The sequence below is a fragment of the Ostrinia furnacalis genome, unplaced genomic scaffold, assembly GCF_004193835.3.
Source record: "Ostrinia furnacalis isolate ACB-3 unplaced genomic scaffold, ASM419383v2 OfSCF0069, whole genome shotgun sequence".
In the NCBI taxonomy this organism is placed as follows: Eukaryota; Metazoa; Arthropoda; class Insecta; order Lepidoptera; family Crambidae; genus Ostrinia; species Ostrinia furnacalis.
In genome coordinates, this window is record NW_021130308.1 from 1,958,961 (window position 1) to 1,975,454 (window position 16,494).

Below are 16,494 nucleotides of genomic sequence, written 5' to 3' on the forward strand. Positions count from 1 at the left end.
GTACTCGGAATTCAGTGCCTCAGAGGTTAAGGTTAATTTTTGATATGAATGTTTATTAAGGAAAGTTGTTATTTCTGTTAATTTTTTATAAAGACATTTTGTTTACTATTGATTTGCTATAAAATAATAAATAATTGATCAATTTAAAATGACTTTTTCTTAAAGTATAACAGTCCTCTGTCTCAATTAACAGTCCCCTGTCATGATTTCTTGGAAAATCGCTAATAACTCGGAAAATATTAATAATTTCAGTGGGACTCCTTATCTAACTAAAATAATAGTCAATTTTCTTTGAAATGGATCACGGTTTTTTGGAAAATGTTAAAAATAATTGCCAGGACAGCATTTGTATGGGACCTGTACGAGCTTACAGAGAAATGCCCATACATAATTATGCTGTCTAAATTAACAAACTAAAATGCCTCTATCTGCATTTGTGAACACTAAAATGCAGAATAATCGTTTTGTGCTAGATTATTAGCATGTCTATTTTAGACAAAAAAATGTGACCCTAGGACTAACCGTTGAACACGTGTTTTTCGGGATCTACTCGTAATCAGCGGGCTTAGTGCGAGTTTACTTCAAACGTACTACCTAATGAGGGCTATCGTTTTAGCGCTCACCAGTTAGCGCCACTGTAGAGTTAGGTCCTGTCACTTGCTAGTACAGTAGCGAAGACAGTGGCACCAACTGGTGAGCGCTAAAGTGGTAGGAGGACTATCGCATTTGCACTCATCAAGATGGCGCCACTGTAGGTAGAGTAAGGTCCTGTCAATCGCCAGGGGTGCCACTGTTAAGTAAAAAAACGATAGCCCTCATTGCTAGCGACTGCGTAAAAAATGATATTAAATCCTATGATAGACATGTAGGCACATACAGCATCTCTAGTGGATATTTTCAAGAACTGAAATCTTCATAGATCTTTTTGACGCACTCGTTAGCGACAACATTCAATGCAAACTCGCACGAAGCACACAGGAATAAATCCTTTCTCCTCCACCTATAGGGTATAGAGTCTATACCTACATTGTACCTACCTACATAGGTAGGGTTGATTCGTCCGGGTTTCTTCCCCAGATTTGTCCTAGTTTAGAGGGCGTCCGGGGTGCGTCCAGGCCGGGTTTAAAAGTTGGGTGACGCGACAAATTTTAAGAAAAAAACTGTTGACATTTCAATATTCTGGACTCCAAAATCCGGGGTTTTCACGCGTCTTGTCCTGGTTGCCAAACTTTAGAGATGGCGACCCTATAGGGTAATTGCGCCGGTTTTCCGTCCAGCTCCTGTTTTCGTCCATTTGACCGACTTGCCACAAACAAATACGGAAAATTGGAATACAAACCTAACTTTCCGTGCAAGTTTGGACTTGTTACAATCTATAATATCTAAGTAACAGTTCTGCCTGCATGAAAATGTAATTTGACAAGTAATAACTCCAAAAAAATCTACGGAAGTTGCTGCTGCACACAGGTGAATGGAAAACGTCGTTAAGTTAGAAAAAAAACGTGCCGGTAGGGAATTTTCATGGTATGTTTAATTACTGTTTTAGCTACTTTACGTAATGTTTTTGGCATTTTTTTTTATTTTAAAGTCCAAAATGACAATGTTCCGAAGATTTCCGAAATGCGACACTTGGTGATAACATAGCTTATATGTTGCATTACATAATACAAAAGTCAATTTCTTAAGAAAGCTTAAGAATAACGAATAAAATAAAAATAAATGTTGAGCTCCATACAAAAAAAAAAGGAAATTGTCAATAACTTATTAAATAATAACTTTATCAAGAAACGTTACATAACATAAAATATTCCTTTTTGGTAAAGGAACACATTGGCGTATTTATTTTTTCAAAATTAGGCACTTGATTTTTGAGCGACGCTAAGTCTATGAAGCTCTAATATCAGCCCACCGTGCGCCGACTAGCGGCGCCTTTTCAGTGAGCAACGTTCTTTCAAAAAAACTCAATTCAGCTCACCACAAAGTTAACCGTAATATTGCGGGGTTTTATCAATTAATTTTGCGGGAACATTTCGCTGACCATCTATCTAATATTCGATACTAGCTTTCCGCCCGTGGAATTTTGTCTGTCACAGAAAAACCTTATCGCGAGCGTCTCTGTTTCAAAAACCGGGACAAAAACTATCCTATGTCCTTTCCCGGGACTCAAACTATCTCTATGCCAAATTTCATCAAAATCGCTTCAGTGGTTTAGGCGTGAAAGCGTGACAGACAGACAGACGGGCAAATATACTATTGATATTGCTCGTTCTGAAGTTGTTTACAAGTGTAACTCAGTTGCCATTATTAATTACCCTACAGAATCAGTTAAGAGTGGCGTTTCTGTTCTTCGGAGCTTTGCTTGATGATAGAGATTGATTTTAAAGGAGGAGTGGCGCAATATTACGCTCGCATGCTTCATGAATACCAAAGTAAGTAATATTATTCGCCTTTTCTAGGATACAGTAGAACACTGGCAGATGGCCACCAAGGGCACCAGCAACTAGGTTAAGGCGTCATACCGCCCGCTGCAACTAGGTCGTGATTACGGAACAAGGTAAGAAAACGACGCTTACTATGGTAAGTCGGATGGGCGTTATAAAAATGCGATGTAAACATTGAATCGTTCTGCGTGTGCAGTTGACTTTCCTCGCTCGCTTGGATTCCTTTGCGCAACGTGCTATGATACCGATACTAATAAGTGCTTCTTTATGTAATCAAGTTCGTAAATACCAGACATCGTTCAAGGAACTTACTGATTACGCAATGTTGTGTTTTCGCTGCCATAATATGATAAATGTTTTGCATAATATTTCTTTGTAACTTCACTGTGTAAACGCATTTTATGACATTTTTTTTTCAATACGTGCATTTGTAAGGCTAACCGCAAAAGCGGATCTGGTATTTGTGAAATGTCACACTTTTTGTCTTTGCGACCTTGAATTAATAAGATGATCGCATAACGGCAAAATTTTTTTCACGTCTGCAACAAATAATGTTCACGGCCCCTTGACATTAATTTCGGTGACTTAGGACTTAAAAGCGTGTAAAAGCTATTATCGCCGTCTAGCTAGGTACTTTCACATAGCTCAAGCGCACTCTTTGCATACTATCGTCGCGCATCTTTTGCACATCTTTTGCAGAGCCTTCACCTATTAAAAATGATACAGAAAAATACGTTTCGAGACTCTTATAGATTTTTATAAATTTTGTAAAGAAAATCCAGGAAAAAACTACCTACGCGAACATAGACCAGTAGCCCCAAAAATCAATAATTACTTAGTAAGTACAAAAGGTCTCACTTTTTTTTTATAGTTTATTTTGGAACAACAAACAATTACATGTATAAATTAAGTATAAAACATAGACTTAAAACATATAATAAGGTAAAAACATTTGGTTTATTAATAACTAGCTGACCCGGCGAACTTTGTTCCGCCTTAATGGCAATAAATAAGCAGACTTTTTTTTAACTTCGAACGGGATAAAAAGTAGGATGTCCTTCTCCTGGCTCTAAACTACCTCCCTGCCAATTTTCAGCTAAATCTGTTCAGCCGTTCTTGAGTTATAAGTGGAGTAACTAACACGACTTTCTTTTATATATGTCACCGTAAAATTGCGAATTCCGTCAGATTATAATCTGACTAGGGCTTGCAATATCGGATAGTTTTCAACTCCGGAACTGATTTCCGATATTGGGCACTCAACTCCGGAATTCCGGTTCTAGTTCCGGAGTTGGTTAAAAAAAGAAAGCGCCTCCCGACAAACACGTACACGTATGTGGCCTCCACTTTAGAACCTTGCCCCATCGGCCGTCTGTTCTACGTACTATGTGCCCTGCCCATTGCCACTTTAGCTTGGTAATCCGATCGCTATATGTCAGGCAACTTTAGTTCGTTTACGAATCTCCTCATTTCTGGTTCGATCTCGAAAAGAAACACCGAGCATAGCACTCTCAATACCATGGTGTGCAACTTTGAGCTTATTATAAGGCCTTATAGTAAGAGGCCACGTTTCCGAACCGTGTGTCATCACTACTGGTAACACACACTGATTGTAGACTTTCGTCTTTAGGCACTGAAGTGTTTTGGTCGAAAAGATGTTATGTAGTTTCCCGAACGCTGCCCAGCCAAGTTGAATTATTTTATCTCCCTGCCTCACAGCTCGCTGCAGAGGAATTGCCCTCGTGTTCAGCCAGGCTCAAAGACCTTCTCATAGTCTAAGTCAAGCATATAGGCAAGTTAGACTCTTCGGTCTTCTGTATAACCTGCCGTAGCGTATAGATGCGGTATATGGTAGTGTAAACGTTTCGATAACTGGCTTCCTCGAGAGACTATAAGTCATCGAACCTACGCGCGAGACTATTCGTGATGGCTCTCAAAAACAGCTTGTAGACATGACTCAGAGTCAGAACCCAGATGGGTCTGTAATTCTCCTTTCTCCTTAATAAGGCTTTTGCCCCTTTCTTAAAGAAAAACACCACCAAGCATTTGTTCCGTGCCTCTGGCATTATTCCCTGGAGTGAGACGGAGTTACAGTTTATGAAGGACTTTCAGTATCGGCTTATCACCTGCCGCGTTCAGAAGCTCCGAGGTTATTCCGTCATCACCCGGTGCCTTGTTGTTCTTTAGCTGTTTGTGAGCCATCCTAATGACGTAAGGGCTGATGTCCGGCTAATCTTCGGTATAGTGTCGAGTTAGCTTAGCTGTTGGAACTGTCCTGTGGCTGAGCTATTAACAGGTTTTACTCTATCATCCGCTCTCTTCAGCTGGCTTCGCCCATTAGAGTTGTCTCTAGCGAACATTTTGGAGCTTTGGTTTCGCCCTATTGCCTCTTTAATATTATTACTAATAAAGTTGCGAATACATATCTCAAGGACTTCCTTATCTAAGAACCTATTTTGATACTTAAACGTTTTGAAAACTTAAAATAATCTATGAAAAATTTCAATATCGGAATACGATATTGGCTTCAGTTCCGGAATTGAAATATCGGAAAAAATGTATCCGAAATTCCGGAGTTACGAAATTCCGGAATTCCGGTATTCAAGCCCTAAATCTGACGTAGTTAAATTACAATCTAACCTAACCTAACCCACTGTTAGTTTACAAGCTAACGCGTTATATTATAATCTGACAGAGTTCACAATTTCACGTTGACATATATATAGATTAGGAGGACATCATTTTCACATTTGCTACGAATGCTACGATTTTTTTTTTATTTGTGTTGAGCGGCTATTCTAGTTCAATAAAGTCCTAGTATCACTGCGACCGTTATCGATCTATTGTGATCGCCGCTGTTTTCCTTACAGTTCGCCTCCGAGTCCTGCATCCATTAGGAAGTGCAGTATCTTTTGGGGGGCGATATGTTTTACATCTTGTGGGCTTAGGATGTGTTTGCCCAGGTGTAAGCTCCGCTTGCGCATCAGAGGTCCGCAGTCCGTGAGAATGCGTTTCATCTGCCTCTTGGCACATCCTGCACGTTCTTGTTTCGGACAGTCCCATAGTGGACAAGTGCTTGTTTAAGCTGCAGTGTCCAGTGAGGGCTCGAACTAGGATGCGCATTTTGATCCTACTCAGTCCTATGATCTGCTTAGAGCTTTTTCGATCATAGGCTTTTATGAGAGCTTTGGAATGAGTTAATCCTGGCGTGTTTGACCATGCCATAAAGGATTTTTTTAAATAGATGTTCTCCAGGGTCATTCGAGCGAGACTTTTGGGAACGCAACAAAAGGGTTCTGGACCATATTGTGTTCCCTGCGCTCCCGCTCTGGCTAGTTCATCGGCATTTTCATTGCCCAAGATTCCCGCATGACCTGGAACCCATCTCAGCGTTACTCTGTTCCGTTCTCCTAGAGTATTTAGTCGACTCATGCAGTTTTCTACCAACTTTGAGGTGATTAAGTTGGAGTTTAAGGCCAGCAGCGCGGCCTGACTGTCTGAGTTAATGTAAATTATGTGGTTGGCATAATTTTTTCGCAGGTTAGCTTCCGCACTTTCAATAATGGCGTAGACTTCTGCCTGAAAGATAGAGGCAAATTTGCCTAGGCTTTGAGATAGCCTAAGCTTCGGCTGCTCTCCATACACGCCAAAGCCTAGGTTAGGGCCCATTTTTTGACCCATCAGTAAACCATATAAGGCTGCCCTTCTCACAGGTGACTTGTTTGTTCAGCCAGTCCTCCCTGTGCGGTATTTCCACTTTGTAGTTCTTTTGGAAGCTACGATACATAATATACAAGTCGTAAACGTAGCTTTACTATTAAGTTCCATCCATGGCATGGCTCTTTAGTTTTGATTATAAAAATAACAACGCTATTGTGGAAAATCAATCAAGGCGGTGACGTTGAAAAGCTCTAATGTAGTCTACATTTCTGCTAATAGAAAATGTAACTTCAGATTAGGTATTTACGTTGTAACTCGCGAAATATCATGAAAATCAGTAATGAAAAGCCTTCCACTTGACTCTGTTAAACAAATATGTTTAAATAAATTAGGGTCTTATATGTTAAGGTATAACAACTGTATAGTTTGAAGAAGTAACGCATTGAGTAATTGAAACAATTATAAAGTAAAAAGTGGGTCTATTGAAGGTTAACCTTCAATTTGCGCTGATTGTTTACAAACAACGCAACGTGACTGGCTCGCGTGCACGCCGTCCGATTTCTCCGTCGTGAATTTTTTGTAAAAATGTGGAAATGCTGTCTGTTCTGTAAAAGTTTCGCTAAATTCAATTATAACAGTATTTTAAGCATCATGAATAAAATTGCATGCTCAAAAGAATTTTACAAGGGACTTACCTTTGTTAGTTAAATGTACGAGTATCTCTTTTATAAATTCATTATAGAAAGTAAAAATAAGTATTTGACTATTTTTTTAAAATTGTACACAGGGTGGGCTTATAATAAGATTGGGTAGCAAGGAATGACAGGGACTTTAAGCGTAGTAGCTAGGTATAGGAGATTTTAGAGAGCTATTTTTCTTTCGCATATAGTGGTACTACTTACTTGATAAATAAATACTTGCGATATTGTGCAATCTCAAGCTCTATCTAATTCTAATATTAGAATGTTCGTTGGTTCACAGTTCACACTTAATATTAATGCGCACAAAATTAAAAAAAATGCGCAAATTAACGTTTGATGTTAACACGTGCCTGCGTCTGATCAAATCACGTGTGTTTATTTATCGCACATGTTTCTAAGAGATAATGTTGAGCTGGGCTGAGCTTTTGTATGGTGTGCAAATAAATCAGAATAAACAAAAATAGTTTTTAGTTAAATAGAAGTTCACTTAAAATGCTTAAGAAATAATCATCTTTTTTGTAACAATAACATGGATTTTTTTGGAAACCACCGCTACTAGAAGTTAAAACACTTATAATAATAGGTACAAATAATCCTATTTAGTTGCCTGAAAATATAATTATGTTAAAACGTAGATGTTATAATAATACCCGTTTTAAAAATCGCATTACAAGATCCTTCCTTTCCTGGGCCACATTTTTTTTATAGTTTAGTAGTTCGATGTTCCCTAACCACAGTCTTGTGTGTCTGTGAAGCATTTTATTGGTATTTTTATTTATGGGTTTCGGAGACGAACGAACCTTCTGATCTCTGAAAATCCCTAGAACTTCTGGAAGCCGTGTTTTTTACGCTCGATTGCGCCACGATTTCGCCAGAGTCACGTAATGTTTGTTTAATAAATTGAAAAATTAAAAAATATTACTTTACTCTAAGAAATGGGGCGCTCTTATACAACTTGTATTGTGTACTCACGTGGTATTGCTCTAAATTGATGTTTTCTGAAACTTTCTAAATTACGCAACTCTCGCGTTTTGCGATTGATTGAAACATCAACTGCGTCATAATAGCGAGGACTCGCAGTACCTGGCATTATTGTACAGGGTAAAAAGAATGATGGATTTGCGCAACGTTTGAGGACAAAAAGAAATTGTAATTTAACTGTATTCTTTGAATGTATATTTCAATAATTCATTGCTTTCATTTTAAGGTGCAAAATCACTTTAAACTATGGTCAAATTGATTTGGATGCAGCAGCAAAATGTAAAGCTGAATTGACGAATCATGAAAACGCAGGAAATGAGACGCCTACATAAAAAACAAAATTATGTAGAGTGTATGTTTAGGCAAGTCTCTCGCTACCTAAACTACATCAAAAATATTGTCAAAATGCAAAAATTTTCACTGACAATTAGTTATGACCAGAGTAGAGAGTCATGTAATAAAATAAACAAAGTGAAAATTAAGTAGAGAGCCTGGGATCGCGGTCGCATTCCGCATGCGAGCGGCCGGGTTGCGCAACGTGTTTTGACGGCGGCGGCCGGCGCGGCAGCGTTACTTCACAGCCTCGTAACGCTTTCCATCTACGTTACGGGCACTGTGTCGAACCTGTACGACGTCTTCTTAAGTTCTTAGACAAAGTAACATTCGTGACAGTTTCGATTTCGTAATCGCTTCGGTATGTTTTTTGTAGGAAACTAGTTTGGTCTGAAGGTTTAGTTTTTCTTGAAACATTTTCTTTAATTCACACCAACGAGGCTTTTAAAAATCAGATGCTAAACTATGTATTTTAAAAAAATACTAACACCGTAGCTCTTTTGTAATAGCAATTTATAATCCTTTGTTCAGTATCATGCCGTTGACAGAAATTACGAAACGAAATTTTATGGTTATTTTATTATAATTTGATGCTCTTTATATTTAGAATCCTCATAAAAAGCACATAAAATAAATATTTAGTCATTGTCGTATCAAACAATTTCCTACGGGTAGGTAATGACATTTTTTGCGGTAGGATTTGAAGTCATTGTTACGATTTGTTATGTTCCTTGTTGTCCAGAATGTCAAATCCTCATGATTCTTTATTTCTCGTGGCGTAAGAGGTGTAGGTAGCCGTATCGTCCAACCCTACAGCAGGTCTTGTAGCGCAGTTCTCAGAGTTCTGTTTCATGTTGTCAATATCATGATATTTTCGTAAAATGTCGATAATCAGACTAGGTTATGAATTGAAATATTTAGCTTGATCGTGCTCATCTTCTACTGAAGTATGAAACGTTCGCTTTTAAGCTAAAAATCTCAATTCAGAACCGGGCATCAGAGTTCCACTTCATCTTATCCAGAGCATCACGTGCTGATCGGCTGATGATGTTTTGGTTCTCGTGGTTCACTAAGCGAACGACAGGATCCGGGTGGGCGGCGTGGTGTCGCCAGCCTTGCCGCGAGCGGTGTTTTTGCCAAACAAACAATCATTGCAACATCTAGGCGACTCTCTCTTTTGCGCCTCGAGAATAGTGCTCGCACTTGAGCGTTATAAATAAACAAAGCATTGTAAGTGCAATTTGAAAAACTAGACGCTAATCTAATAAAATGGTTTTAGTTATTTATTAGATAGGTGTTTAACTAAAACCGCACTTTATGCATCCATGGTTTAAATGCAGTTCAGAATACGTATGTTCGTATTCCTTCAGTTTCAAGCAATTCAAAAAAAAAACCATTGCTTATCATTACTTATAATAGTTACATATGATTGCATAATTAGGTACTTTGTTTATAAAAATGGTAATTATTTTCAGACGACAGCGCATCAAGATAAAAAAATGCGATTGAAATTTAACTGTAAAAACAGTTTTTTTTTTCAAATCAGACTGTTGAAATTAACTTGCTGAACCCTAGTGTGCTGCTACGCATCAATTCACTGCTCTAACAAATCAATCTCAATATTATTTTTGACGACAGAAGCGACCTTGTTTGTTATTTTTCAATAGGTTTGTTACAAGAGTAATATTCAAACCATGTTTACTTTTGAGACTTACAATTTTACAACCGCTACATATTTGTAGTACAAATAGATAACGTGATGGTTTCTTAAAATTGATTTTCAACAACCGCGCGTCTCTTTTCACTATTATGCATTTTCATTGAAAAACATGGCATATAATGCGTGTGAACATTGTGCCCTCGGCTCCATGCAACCCCGCCTTGACTGTAATAACCAATCACGCATATTTGCACGCCATTTGCATATTTAACCCGAATGGGACGGCTATAGATAAATAGATACTCTTTATAGCACACGACAAACTAGACAAATAAATACAAAGCTTTTCTTGATAAATCTATTTTTTACATTGTTTTGCAACTGTTTAGTCACGAGCAACGTGTTTGTTTTCTTAGACCTGTGTTTTTGCAATCGTGAACGTATCTTCAGTTGCATTATGTTCTAATGGCGTCATGAAAGCGTGTGGTTTCGGTTTCCTGTTTACAGCAGCCACTGTGTGTTTAGTTACACACGTTACAATGCATGTTTTTGTTTAGCCGCGGTGACGTCTGCCCCGACGGCCGCGGCAAGGTCGCCGCTCGCTGGCTGTCACTCACGTGCTTTAGTTCGCCTTAGGGCTTGCTCTCATGTTTTGACGTTTGGAGGCCCCGACTGTAGTCAAACAATCACAAGACTCGCTGGAGCCGGATCTAAGTTGACTAAGTGGATTTGCCTTATACCTACTTATTAGTTAGTTATCTTGCTTAATGAGATTAAATCAGTGATCTAGCTTTATAAATACTTTTTTTTTGTAAAAAGATTTGAGGATTATGTAGTTGAAAGTCCCGCCGCTGCTCTGCCTCTGAAGCAAGGATCTAGAGCTAGACCACTAATTAAAACAACCAGTGGAGGCTCAGTTAGTCCCAGGGAAAGGTATTAATAATGAAGAGATAAATAGTGTTAACAACTAAACTTCTTAACTCATGGGATTTATAATGCTGAATAATATCTAAAAATATTTTTCCTTGAAATAGCGAAAGCTTCCGAAGGATTTTTCAAGTGAAAAATAATAATAACTTGTTTTATAATTTTAGCTATAACTTTTTTAGTTTAGAAGTCGAGTTCGCGTTGAAGTTTTTAAAACCTTTAATCGAAGTTGTTTTGCTACAAGCCAGGTAGGGACTTAACTGGCTTCTTACTTTGTAAATGTTCAAAACAAGGCAGGCAACTACGGCAGTGTTTACATCGCAAGTCTATAAACCTTCAGTGCACGTCCGTACTGGTTATGATAAGATAATTTCCATCCTTGCTAAAATCAGCGATAGGTGGTTCAATAATAACTATCTATTAATAGCAAAGTTTACAGTTAGCGCAACCTAAGATAAATTGCGGTGACGAAAGTGTGTCACCGAGCACTAAGCTGTGTGCAACGTGCGCGTTTGTGCAACGAGGGATGATTGTAGTGAACAAAACCTAACGTTTTGCGGCAAAATGTGACAGGCTGACGTGTCAAGGCCACATTAAAAGCAAAAGTAAATAAGGCTTGCCGGTTCACATTGCGGCATTTGAGTGATTTGGCTACTCACTCGTACAAGTAACAAATAAGGTATCCTTCCGTTTGGCCAAATTACTTTTCGCCAAATTTCACTTCGCAAACAACTTATCGCCAAAGTTTCATTTTCCAAATGAACTTTTAGCAACTGTACTTTTCGCAACTAATTCATTTGGTCAAATTATCATTTGGCCAAATATTACTTGGCAAATGTTTATATAGCAAATGTTTTATTTTGCCAAATATCATATCCCAAATAATTTGTTTGGTCAAATTGCACTTCACATACTTCACCCACCGTTACCCACAAATCAAATCATAAGGCAGATGATCATGGTTTTCACAAGAATTTTATGTAAAACAAAGAGATTGCAGAAAACAGTATGGTTGCAGAAAGTAGGTATTGCATAAAATAGTAGGTTAGGTTAGGTTAGAACAGTGACCCTTAACGCGCGAAGGCGAGCGAAGCGTGCCGCGGCAGCGGCCGCCGAGCGCTAGAATCACCTCTATTGTTAATGAATCATTTGGAAATTTCGATAAAAAGAATGAAATATGAAAATTAATTTAGAACAAATTTTATATTAACTACCCACTAAACAAAATAATAACCACAAGTTAATTTGCATTCCATTCTATGCACCAATCAAATTATTTTGTAAATAGTGTATCGTGAAATATTTTTGCCAAATGAAACATTTGCCAAAACATACTTTGCCAAACAATAATTTGCTAAACAACAATATGCCAAAAACGGCATTTGCGAATTAAAAGTTTGCTATAAGTTGTTTTGCCAAATGAGAATTTGCCAAATGAAAATTTGCGAAACGTTGTTTGCGATGTGATAATTTGGGAAACGTTTTTTGGCCAAACATTAGTAATCCAACAAATAATATGTTTGCTCGTGCGAACTTTGCGGTCTAAGGTCAATCTAGAGTTTTTGCTCTATTAAAAGATCAAAGAGCAGGTAGAATGTTATGCTTGAAGGTCGGTTGAACCGAATATCCGTACCCAACTTCGAAGAAGTAGTCTATATAATATTTTTGACAAGGGTTAAGGTATGTAGGCTGTAGTGGCATACTAACAGTTGTAGGTGCAGAACATTAGCTCATAGGTGGCTGACTAGGTCGGCGGCAGGCCTGGCGCCACTCGCGGCAACTGGGCTAAGGTCATTTGGTACATTTTTCATCGCGTATGCTCACCTGGGTTTTACACACGGCTGTTTGAGTACTCGCTTTAGTGTATAGCATGTCGCATACCTGTAATTGAACCACGTCCTATTAGGCCGTTGAAAATGTTATAGCTTGAAAGTTCACAGTATTGAACAAAACAACATGAAAACCAACCTTCGACGCGGAGACTTGTAGGTACACACGACAGCACATCAGGTTACCCATTATTGTTACAAACTCGCCCCTATTACAACTGCACAAGAACCCACAGGGGTTACGTTGACGTGCCGTCGTCTGTACATACGAGTATTGCACTGATTGCACATCTTACAATGATTTTTACTTTAAAACCAAAATAAAAAAGCTTCTTCAAGTTCATAAAATATTAACTTTTTCTAGGTAGTTACTTTTTGTTTAATTTACTCATCATATTCATAACGTTTTTCCAAAATGGCGACCATAAGTTGCGTTTGATTTTGCGAAGTCCCAGTTATGTTGGTATAGCTTGATTTTACTGCATGCATCGTGGGAGCCGCTTTCGGTGCGATTCTGTCGCGGTTTGCGACTGCGCTCAGAATGTGGGTCACTCTAGAACCCGCCAGATACGGGCCCACCACACCACCACCGTACATAGGGCTGTTATCCGTTAGAAAACCTTGCTTATTCACAGAAGAATAAAATAATTTTCTTATGCTATCAGTTCAGTGGAGACTTATTTTTGAAGCACTTGTATTCCGATTCGGAACAATATTATAGGACTTTCGGAAACTTAGAAGTGTAAGTAAAGTACTCCCCCTTGAAGAGAGCTGTGCAGCCCACTTTAGCAAAGTCAAATTCGTGACAGATTCATATTCGCAATCAAACGACACAAAAAACCAGAGAGAAGCGTTTTCCTAATTGATAGAGCGATTTGAATTATTGTACTTTATTGGATATATTTATAATTTGCTACAAATAAAAAACGTGCGGTAATGGCAACCCTTGCAATGCGGCGTATGTGGCGCTTTCGATTGCAACTGCAATAAATTTCGATTCACTTGCTGCACTTATTTATCTGTCTGTAGCCTGTACTGCAGGAACAAATGAAAGTGGTAGAGCATATACATGAGGTTCAATTGTTTTGTAATGAAGAGTGTTAATCATAGTATTTAATTGAGGTGGATTGTAATAAGGTCGTGGGTTTGACTCCCACCTTTAGGCAGTTCGATTTTTTCAAGTTATTTTAAAAATGTTTAGATCGAGAGGCGACTCTTAACAGTCTTAACGCCAGAAAAAAAAAACCCTCTTTCTGGCGTAGTCTGATAATAAAGCCACAAGCTTTTTTTTCATATTCATAAATTACTATGTTAGTTACTTGAGATTTGTGCTTCTCTTCTGAATTAGTTTTTGTTATTGCCTACTTGTTAGAAGAGCAAATTATATCCTACTATCCTACTAATATTATAAATGCGAAAGTTTGGATGTCTGGATGTCAGGATGTCTAGATGATTGTTACTCTTTCACGCAAAAACTACTGTACGGATTTTGATGAAACTTTACAGTATTATTATTCATAACCCAGAATAACATATAGGCTATAATTTATGACGATCTGTGACATACTAAATTTCACGCGGGTGAAGCCGCGGGCAAAAGCTAGTTTTTCATATTCTAGTGAAAATTCAAAACAGCTTTCGCAGCCGCTATTAATCTTCCAGTATTATTGTTCATGTCAGAAAGTATTTACAATAGAGTTTGTTTAATATGAAAAACCTTTTATGTCGTATTGTAATCGAAGTTGGCTCCGGTGGAGCGCTGGGGAGTGCTTTGATCGCGACGGCGCGCCTTCATGAATCATGCTTAGGGCTTCCAAGTATTAAGCTTATTTCTGGATACACTTCAGTATTGACGCGATATGCGATTGTGTGCAACAAACAACATACCGAGGGGGTTTACCGGTTGTTGCTACGACTCTGTAGAAATGTTCAATATTCATATTTTCTTATTGTAGGTGGATGTTTTTGCCACGCATAATCTAAATAAGACAATGGAGGCTGATCTTAACGCCACATGAACAATGACGTGTTTGCTATTTCTATAAATAAAAAAGTTCATAAAAATAGGCTCTTGGAGAATTGACGTCAAAAGCAAAATATAGTTTCCTTAAGTTAAGGGTCAAGATTTGTGAAAAAATATGGTTTCATTAGGCTACTAATTTGGGGAAGTGTTTGATATTCATAGGTTGATGTTTTAGTAGGTACATAGTTTTCCCACGCATATCTAAATAAGACAATGGACGTTAATCTTAACGACACATGAACAATGTCGTGGTTGCGGTTTCTATTAATATTATTTTTATAAATAGCCTGGCTAACTGGAGAATTGGCGTCATAAGCTAAACTGTAGTTTCCTAAAGTAAGGGCTTTGATTTGTGAGCAAATAATTATCCTGCTTTCGCCTCCGAGATTTATTTTACCGTGTAGTACCCCTGTACGACAAGCCAATCCGCACACAATATTCAGCGTAGTAGTAGTAAAAAACAAAAGAGCGGGCAACCCCACCCCTACCACGCTGTGGGCTCGGTGTCCGAGCGGTCTCATTCCTTTGTGCGCACGCGCAACGACCGCACGCAGTATAAGAAAAATGCTTAAGTGACGTCACCAGGACGTTTTTACCGACAAAAAACGTAATTATTTTAAGTTGTGCAGTGTAGTGACGAGAATTAGACCCAACACAAGGTTGGTTGTAACAACTATTTTGTGNCTAATGCTCGTAACTCAGTTCAGACTGAGTTTAGAGGTATACATGTCATAGTAAGTTTGGTTTATTACACTATTTTGTAATCAAAAAACAAAGTTTGGTCGATGGCCGCGCGAAAAAAAAAAGACGCCAATTTCCGGCATTGTCTTTTCCTGATTTCACCATACCATTTATATGCCCATGTTAACATGGGCTAGTGTCGGCTCATATACCCATTTACCTAACACCCTGTAGAAAGACACGGGTCTTAACGCGACGTTTGTTAATGAGTTACATTATGAACTCACGGCTTGACGTTTCAGCTGCTATGCTGCAGCAGACTGTTCCAAACCACACACATTTTAGCGCCATCTATAACTGTTTGTAAAGCGCCATCTATGGTTCTTCTTACTTTCTTATAGAACTAACTGAAGTGCTGAACTAATTCATATAAAGAACAATAGATGGCGCTACACACTACATCCGTGCTGCTTGCACGGCCATTTTTACATTCCCTTTCGAATCACTGACTGTAAAACTACTGCGTGCGAATACAAACCTTTTACCAAACGTCTCCAATATTTTTCTCCAACACAGACTGGTTCTGACCGCGGCTGCGGCATAGCATAATGTAACTTCATAAACGTCGCGGTAAGACCCGTGTCTTGCTATTTTAGTGACAGTGAAATCAGAGAGGGGATAGAGCGGCAATACACAGACCGCTTGAAGCAGTCAGGGTCGACAGCTTCAAGCTGCGACTGCACAGTGAACTGCAGAGTTCTATGGACGCACATACACGAACCGCTCGAGCAGTTGCAACTGATTCGGGCGGTCGACAGCTTGAAGCTATCGACCCTGACTGCTTCAAGCGGTCCGTGTATTGCCATAGTGATAATTGATACGTCTTCAAGAGATCTAGAGAGATGCCAACTAATGCGCTGAGTTCGAAACCCAGTGTCGCATTACAAATTCACACACAAAGTAATCAAAATAAAAACTATACGTCGCAAAGAGTGTGTGTCATGCGCACACATCGCATTCAGAGCTACTATTCGTTCGCATACCAGGTTGCAATTAATGTACGTACAACACCACTACAAACGCAGTGACGTGCGATTGAATGAATTATGTTAGTTTGAATGTGCTCATTATCCACTGCGGTATCAGTACTCAACGTTCGAATAATCTTTAGTACTACGCAAGCAATGTAAATGTACAAAAGTGAGGCAATAGTGTTTAAAATACCAGTTTAATATACCGTTATTATTAAAGAAATGGA